The following is a 9574-nucleotide window of genomic DNA, read 5'->3' as shown; positions in this document are numbered from 1 at the left end:
TGTTTAGTAAACTTTGTATTTGTGGGTTGTGGAAGCAATTTGATGACTTCACCTTGGACTTCAGGAAACGGTGACGGACATTTTTCTCTGTTATTTTCTGTACTTTTTGTTCAGTTAAACAAGAAGACAGTCAACAATCAACAGACCTTAGTTGCAGCTTTAGTGGACCTTAGAAAGAGCCATATAATGCAATAGTGCTGGAATGATTAGTCAAATAATCTATATGTTAGTCAACAGATAATGTAACTATAAAACAATATGTCACCTTGGGGTGTAAAGTCTCATGATGGTTATCATTGTCTATAGACAAACAATTACCCTGACTGACAGAAAATCTGCAGATTGATAATAATTTTAAAAAAACCTTTGTTATTTGGAGCATTAATACCAAGCAAACTGTAATTAAAATAAACCAAATGAGTTTTCAAAGTCATGGCTGTGAACAGATATTGATTTATTTTGTGTTTTTAGCACACCGTTTTATTTTACAAGACGTGCTATTATTCTGGTATGGATTTGTACTATAGCAACCAGCTCTGACTGACTGACGCTCTCAGTTGGGGGGCCAGGGTTAATGAAAACGTGACAGTGGCAGTGGCAGCCGAGAAAACACACAGATGGGTAATCAATGGGTGGAAAAACACCAGGGTGGGGGAGTGACCGTCTGTGTGTGTGCAACAAATACTCAGTGGTACAGAAAGTGCATCGAGGTCAGGTGGTTGCAGCATGGCGACGCCACTGTGTGTGCAGTGGAGATAACCTTCAACTTAAATTCTCTGCCTTATCTGGAGCCGTTAGAGGAGGCCACACCCGCTGCTTCACAATACTGAGACATTTAGACGTGTGGTTCTTCTGTCTGATAATAACCAAACTCTTTGGAGGTGCTTCTGCAAACAACTTGAATCAAATGAGGTGTGTGGACAGGTTTCAGTCGTGCTGAGGCCGCTGATGGCTGTGAACACACCAGCTGGGAGTGTGACAGATACTGTGCTGCATTTTCTGTCTTTGATGTTGACATGAAACAAACACAGAATTATTTATGGGAGAGGAAGCTTCCAACAAGGCCACTGGGTTATTTTCCTCAGATGGAAAGATGAAGTTGTTAGAGTCATGCTGCAGCTCATTCAGTAACTCCATCCTAAGTCTGAGATAGACAGGAATGTGTACTAGGGCTGCAACTAACACTTCCCACTGTCTTTTCATAGATTTTTTGGATTAATAGATTAATTGATCAGTATGTAAAGTGAAAAATGTCCATCACAATCTCTATATGCCCCAAAGCAGCCTCTTCAAATAACTGTTTTGTCCAACCAACAGCTCAAAGCCCAAAAACATTTGACTTAGAATCATATAAAGCTGAGCTCATATTTAAGAGTGGAACCAGCTAATTAGATTCAGAATAGAAACACACAGTGCCCTACAGTAACATGTTTTTCTGCTCAAGTTGTTTGAATCTGCTCTGAACGCCTTTAAAGTTATGCAACAAGAAATCTGCAGAAACAGGAGAGCGAGTCGCATGTTGTTCAGATTATTAAGACCTCTGACACACACGTCTGTGCTGCATAAAACTAAAGCTGAACGGGAAAGTACAGCTAACTATTTTGATAATCAATTAATCATTGAAGTCAAAAAACAACAAACAATCTCTAGTTTCAGCTTCTGAATTGATATATTTCTTCGTCTTGTTTGATAGTAAACTCAACATTTTTTTGTTTGGACGTCTGGTAACACACAATTAATGGATTACCAACCAAAACAAATGTCAATTCAATTTCTGCTGACTGACTAATCAATTAATTGACCAATCATTTCAGCTGTTCCCGAAATAAATCTGACTCCACTTGACATTTCTATTTTACATTGCCAAATAAATCAGACTCTCTCTCAAACATTTAAGTGTTTTACACGCCCACAGTATGTTGGTGTGATCTACCCTGAGTTTAGAGTCAGGGTGTATAAACTACAGGTCCCAGGTTCAGGTTCATCCAGACACAGCAGTGCTAGGGCGAAAACTGGACTGTTTCTCTGTGCCTTAACATGAAATAACCAAACTATTCCTGTCACCTACTGAATTAGACTTGATGTGGGCTAAGCAGATCAGCGGGAATGTCCGTGACACTGGGTGAGGTTTACTGTGGGATGGTGCAAAACACAATTAGACATTAATACGTCGGCCTGGCTCGAGCATTGCATAACGGGGGGGGGGGGGGGTCCTGTGATCGATTTATTCGCTGATCAGAGAGCAGCAGATTGATGCACACACACACACAAACACACGCGCATGCAGACACGCCGACCAACCTGCTCTTTCCGTTTCTGCCAGCGGCCGCACGGGCTCTCCTCCAAGATCTCACTCTCATCCTCGCTCTCCTCCTCCTTCCCCTCCGATCCTGATTTCCTCTCCGGGACGGACATCGTCATTTTAGCGACGTATATTTCCAGATTTCCAAACCTCACTCACCCCCCCAAAAAAATTCCCTGTCAAGACCCTCTCCACCTCCCTCCCCCTCCTCCCCCTCCTCCTGTCCTGTCCGTGTGTGTTTGTTGTTGTGGAAGAGACGAGACGAGCGGTAGCGCAGAGACGCTCCGCCGCTTGTCTGCGCAGTGAAGAAGAAGAAGGAGCCCCCCCCACCTCCGACAACACCAGCCGCTCTCCAGCCCCCTTGGCGCTCAAAACATCTTGCAGAGAAAAAAAAGAATATTTCTCAAAACGGCCCCCTCAGACAGCGAGAACACCCCACCACCTCTTCACATGAAAAACTAGAGGTGTACGCGCTGCAAGGTCGCTGGAGGAACTGGACAGGGTGGAAATTTATATCCCAGACTTCAAGCGCCCTGTAGGCTGCATGCAAAATAGATTGCGAAATGCTTTTCTGCTTATCTTCCCATTCACACTGAAGCGACGAGGGGGTAGCAGCTCGCTCGGCGGAGTAAAACGATCCCCAGTGAGTCCGGCGCTGCTCATTTGCTCGCCTGTTTTACGCGGAGGAGAGTTGAGGTTTTTTCGACCATCTTCCACACGCGTCGTTGTCGGCGTCGCTGCTGGATCTGAAGCCGTGGGCTCCTGCCAGGCACGGTGCGCAGAGAGATGGAGCAAAAATACCGTAAAGCCTCCGCTACGCGCGCACGATATATTTCAGTGCCGTATGTAGGCGTTGAAACCGACTCTTGCTGGGAGCTGGAGCACAAAGCTTGCGAGGAAGACTGCCATCTCAGTCTGAGGCGAGTCAAATTCACGGCTAGAGGCAGGTTGAGGAACTTTTGAATGGAGGAGATGAGACTGGGGGCAGAGTGTTAATTAGGGGAGTCGCATTTAAGAGTAAAATGCGGTAAGACTCAGATTTAAAACCCAGGTTCCTGTACAGCAATAATAGTTGAGTGGTTTACTCAGTTTAGCAAGTGAACGCCAAGTATCCATACTCTAATATAAAATAATATTAATTTATAGTTGCTGTTTGTACCTTCAAATAACTCACAGATCCCAAATCTCCGGTAGAGATGTCAGAGGCCCCTCCACCACTCCTACATAAGAGCAAAACACCCAAACTTAAAGAGACGCAAAAAGACTACAAACTGTCATTTGCTGTCTCCCTGTGGTCATTTTGCATCTCTGTGTGCTGTTTTGTGTGCCCCTGTGATCATTTTATACTTCTTTGTGGTTGCTATGTGTCTTCTTGTGGTAATTATTGAGGTCAGTTTTCATCTCTGTGGTTGTTCTGCATCTCGCTGTAGTGATTTTCCATCTCTTTGTTGTCATTTTCTTTCTCCCTCAGGTGATTTTCCATCATTGTGGTTGCATTAGGTGTCTTGGCAGTGACTTGGGGCCTCTTTGTGGTCATTTTCCATCTATTTGTGGTAGTTTTGTGTCTTTTTGTAGCCGTGATTGACTTTCCAACAAGAAAAGTTAACAGTGCTTTATACTGAGGCTCTGGTCTCAGGTCCCTTGGCCTGTGCCTGATAGGCCTGTTCAGTACTGTTAACAAATCAACCATCTACGACCTTATGACCTTGTTTTTTGTCTTGGCATATCCAGGTCCCTTGTTGATTTGAAATTCTATCTTTTGCTCTGTTTTTTGTTTTTTGTATTTCAACAGGCGTGTTAAGCACAGATTAGTTTTTACAGCATAAACCCAAGCCAGACCAACGAGATCTGGCACAGAATGGCTGTTTATATGTTAATAAAAAAGAGAGAAAAGGGCCTTTTGTACATTAATAAGGAGGGCCTGTGGTCTAATGTGGTTCTGTTTGGAGGATCATTGAGAGTTTCAGTGGTGGAAACATCCTTTAATAAAGAAGTAGAAGCATCAGAAAGTGACCAGTGATTACTGTGTTGGCAAAGTCTTGTCCACTGAAGTTCCACTAGCTTCTATATGATTTGTAATGAAACAAGCTCTGAATGCCTCAGGTTTTGTCCCAACAGATCAGCAGAAGGCAGTAGAGGAAGGCTACACTTACAACTTCCAGATTCATCAGCCACCGTGATAACTGTACAGTTTGGCAGCGAGCCACAGGGAATAAAAACCAACACCTGGTTGATGCACAAGTTAACAGAGAAAAGTAAGGGAGTAAAAGTATATTCTGTGTTACTGCTGTGCAGAGCTTTGATGAAAAAAATCAACCCTAGATTATCAAAAATAAAATCCACATTTACTTGTCTCATATTCCCAAGTAAAGTTATGTTTAATCAAATTAAACAAAGTAATTCAAACACTGAAAAGTTAGGGCTTAGGTAGTAATAATCCAGGAACTTGGACACTGCCTGGCCAGACAGAAAATATGAATCAAACTATAATTTCTACACATTATTGCTACCATTTTAAAAGAAAAAGAATGAAAAAATAAACCACATGTGGCAATAAAAAGTGAAAAACAGAGAAGGTAAAATCTCCCATAATGTCCGTCCTCCTCTCTGAATACCTGAAAAAGTTGCTGGTGTTCTCTCCATTTCATGTAGTGAACACTAAATCCAGTGTGGCCCTGCTCTCTTGATTGTGCATGTGTCTCTGTTTTAAGTTCTGACTAGATTTATAGTCATTTCTAATCAAAGCCATGCCAACTTTAAACCATTTCCTGAAGTCTTAAGAGTTATAGTCACTGACAGTTAGACTGCTGCTGACAGACTGACAAACCCTTTACCCAGTGGGACAAATTAAAGCTGACAATACTGATTTACAGATGCATCTCTAAAACAAAAATCACTACTCAGCCCTCAAAGCAAAAACCTGCAACAGCACTGTAGCTCTACAGCTTGTATCTGTTTGAGCCCAGTCAACAGAGAATACGGTACTCCTTCTGTACTTCTAAATATCAAGTAGAGGTTTTCATTGCTTCATAAGAACTGTGTTTTTAGTGCAAACCTAGTTTGCCATCTAGTGGTTCTTTTTTAAAACACATCTGGAGGAAAAGCTGTGTTACTAACCACTAGGAATATAATTTGCAGCATGAAGTGTGTTTACTTCATAGTTTTGGCATCTAATGGCTCATTCAATATGAGGAAATAATCTGTTCTATACACAGGAATCCATGGGTCTTCTCTATGACCAGTGCACATTAACTTATCTTTTATGCTGCATCAGATTTGCACTGATTCAGCTCAGTTCAGTTGTAATCACAGATCTATACAGTGATCACAATCTTTCTCTATTTTTAGCGCACAGTGCTCACACAGCGCCTGTGAGTGAGTCCGTGTTCTGCCAATCCCTCTCACTGTTAATGAGATTTACTCTTGGCACAAGGAGCAGAGCAGAGCAGACAATGGCGCTGTCTAGACGTCTAGGGCACAAAATGGTTGTTTCAGAAACGGCAGCAATAACAAGGGGAGGGACAGTGCCTCCATCATAATGACTAGTTAATATCAAAACAACCAGGCTCCCTCTACGACCACATCTTTGGCACAAAATGTGAAAATCTGCTCCAAACATATTGCCTCTAAGAAACGATACTGTGTTTTGTTTTCTCTGAGCTTTAAGATTTTGAAATTCTTTGTTTTATTAATCAGACTATAACTATTTTTGTCTCTGTGCACTGGAAAGGACAAATTACTGTGTTTCATTCACAGAGAAAGATGCTGAGACTATGGCAGTGAAAATGGTAAGAAGGAACAAGCACAAGCAGGGAGTCATACACTTAATGCAGCTGAATAACCAGTAAAACTACCACAATGTTTACTATCTGAAGGTTTTCATCTGAGCAAGTACCTGCAGATCATAATCATTTTAACTCACCACCAGACATGATTTCACAGATTCAAATGCACGTTTCAAACCCAGTGAGTTACCACCCATTGTTCACCATCATCCCTCAAGATGACTAGAGATTAATTACCAAGTAAAAATGTATAAGAGTGAAGATTCAAAGTCAACATTGACTTCTGGGTAAATCTATTTCAAGTTTACATGATGGCAGCCATGTTAAGGGATGATTTTTGATCCAACACAACAGAATTTAGATTTTGTTCTGCAAGATGTGGAACAAAAACACTGATGTTAGTGTTTAAAATCAAAAACTCCAACTTGAGATTCACAGTTGAAAGCATTTACTATGTTTTTGTATGCACCTGATAAACATAAGTTGATACGTGCGATGGCCAAGACACATGGTGATGCACAGGGTACAGAAGGATTAGTGTGACATCTTGTGGTCCATAGTTGCATTTGCAATAATTTAATCTTCATTCTAACTGACTGACATCCTCCTGCAGGCTGACACAGAGACATTTGATTGTTATCAGAACGTGCATTTCCAAACAAAAGGTGTGGATTTCAATGAACTTTTAGAATGCAAGACATCTTATTTACTCACCTGAAAGACAGCATTTCACTCCCCGTTGTTGGAGATCAGGTTATCTCCCCTGCACAGCTCCCATTCTCTGCTAATGATTCTGAAAAAAACAACAACAAATGTTGACTTAACGACCCTGGTTGTTTTATAATGTAGCACAGACAAAAACTTGAGTGCCATCACTTCATGCCCTTGGAGTCAGCCGAGCTCCAGATTGCTTCATGTTCCCCGTTCCATTTATTTCTTTAACTTTTATTTATTATTTAACTTTTGCTGCTCACAGGTTAAATAGCCGAACATTTTGGGAGCTGTTTAAAGTTAAAATGAAGTTTCTAGCTGAAAGTATGCCACAGTAGTCAAAGCTCATGTGAAAGTCTTTTTTGTTGTTGTTGTTTGTTTGTTTGTTTTGCATAAAAAGTTGAATATTTTAAATATCTAGATAATTATATAAATAATAAATAATAGTAAAGAAAAAATTCAATAGAAGCACACATATCCTATCTCAACCAAACAAAAGTGGCTCCGTATCTAACCGGAGATCATCAAGTGTGGTTTCTTTAAGCCACACACAGCGGGTATTGACAGACTCGAACAGTACAGTGGAGCAAACTGGCGGCCGCTAGGGACCGATCACAGTCTAAAGTCACCAAGATAGACCGCTCACTTCAAATCACAACCGCCATGACTGACGGCTTCACCCGGGTTTTATAGTGCTGACGTCATTACGCCGGCCGTCTGGAATGGTGCGTACGAGGAGACGCTGGCCAATCCGGAGCAGGGGCGGTCCAGCGGAGGCGGGCCAATAAAGGCTCCCACCAATCCTAGGCAAGAGTTCACACAGCAAAATTTGCATAAAGAAAAAATAGAGGTTAGCCACAAAGAGAGGGGAACCAGGACTAGTTAGTGAGTCCTGATACAGTATTCACACTAAGAAGGGATAACAAATGGGTGTTTTAGAGGAAAAGACAAACAAGTGATAGTTTTCTGATCATTTTGTAAATACTGGGTACCTGCGGGGTGCACAACTGTGAAATAAACTAACATTTGGAGAAAAAAGTATTTACAGACTTAACCCTTTATCGGGCATTCATTGAAATACTTGGAAATTCAAAATTTCAACCTAGAGTGTCATAGCAGGGCACAACAAGACTTTTTTACTTTTGTGACATTTTTGAAAATATTCAATTTTCATGTAGAAAATCAAGATCATTGAAGTTACCATATGTGGTTCCTTGCCCGTCTAGGTTAAAAAATTCTAAAAGGTGTATATATAAGAAAATAGAAAAACACATATATAAGTTAAAAGAACATTATTTTTAACATGTTCCATTGAACATAAATAACACATATATCTATAAATAACATAAATAACAAATTATATATAAATATAACTAGAACTAGCAGCTGTGGCTCAGGCATATATATAATATTGATTCTCACTGCCACGTAGCGACGCCATTTGGATGTCTGCGAAGTTACCATATATAGTCACTTGCCCGGTAAAGGGTTAAGTCAAATTGTGTATCTTCACAGGAAGTGAGATTGAGGTGTAACGTATTTAAACTTAATGTCTTTTTTTTTTTTAATCACTTTTCAAATACTTTTTAACTGTTGTTTTAATGTAGCACAAACCAATACTTGAATGACAAAGTATCGATGAGACAGTTCACTGCAAAGAGAGGGAAAACACATTTATGGAGTGTGAAAAATAGCTTTTATTTGAGGCCACATTGCATTACAGGCAGGTTTACTCATAACTTGTAACATTCAAAGATGACTTTCACTTGCAGCGTACTTGAATTCAAAAGCTTTCTGATGTCATGTTAAGCCATCACTTCATGCCCTCGGAGTCAGCCGAGCTCCAGACTGCTTCCTGCTCTCTGCTCAACACCAGTTTGCCGTCATCTGTCAGCTGAAGACGACACATGTTGCAGCTGGGTTTGGAGGAGTTTGTGTGCCACCTGGGTTCATCCTTATTGTTGTACATGACCAGGTTGCAGTCAGCCTGCATGCACAGGCGGGAAGCATCTGATCCTGAAGTGTTTGAAGCCCACAGAGGCTGCCAGCCATAGATGACAAAGTTACCGTCATCCTGCAGACAGGAAAAGACATTTGATTGTGGTCAGAATGCATTTACAAACACTTGTTCAATTATTTTGTATTTAATTTTACACATATGATTCTCCACAAAATATTCTGATTCCTCACTGTTCCCAAAACCGTTAGAGATCAGGTAGTCTCCCCTGCGGAGTCATCATTCTTGGACAGGAAGTTCCTGCTCATGATTCTGCAACAAAGAGAAAGTTCATTTTATTTGTGCACCAGCAGTGAAAACTTAGAAAACTAGTTCTTTTTCTGCTGATAATAGTCAACATGATTATAAAACCTCAGTTCAACATCACAGATTTGACAGGCTGTATAAAAATGTAAAGTACTTACAGGCTTGAATGTTCCACTGGAGTCAGACTGCACGAAGAGGTAAAGTGAAAGTGAAGTGAAACAATTCACTCAGTACTTATATAGCTGAGGTTGGAGTGGAGAGAGGAGGAGGGACAGAGGGGAGGACCACGTCCCTCCTTCTTATGTTAACTGAACATTGTTTGTAGCAGGCAGACTGGTTGGTTTTATATGAATCCCTCAAAACATGAAAACACCAATTACAGGCTGCATTAGGCAGGATGTAGAGGGACAAAATGAAAACTGTCACTCATTTTACCAAACCTCCTGAAAACTGAGCAGTTCATGCGTGGCCTGTATTTGTGCTGCTGCTTGTTCAGATGCTCACATCATGTTG

General features: G+C 41.1%; 1 pseudogene; it reads right to left on the bottom strand.

The window, feature by feature from the left end:
- Nucleotides 1-8471: 8471 nt before the first annotated feature.
- LOC127140497 (uncharacterized) lies at nt 8472-9063 on the bottom strand (annotated as a pseudogene).
- Between the last annotated feature and the right edge of the window lie 511 nt (nt 9064-9574).

This window comes from Lates calcarifer, unplaced genomic scaffold, assembly GCF_001640805.2.
Source record: "Lates calcarifer isolate ASB-BC8 unplaced genomic scaffold, TLL_Latcal_v3 _unitig_4502_quiver_1511, whole genome shotgun sequence".
In the NCBI taxonomy this organism is placed as follows: domain Eukaryota; kingdom Metazoa; phylum Chordata; class Actinopteri; family Centropomidae; genus Lates; species Lates calcarifer.
This window is presented reverse-complemented; position numbering and strand designations above follow the sequence as displayed.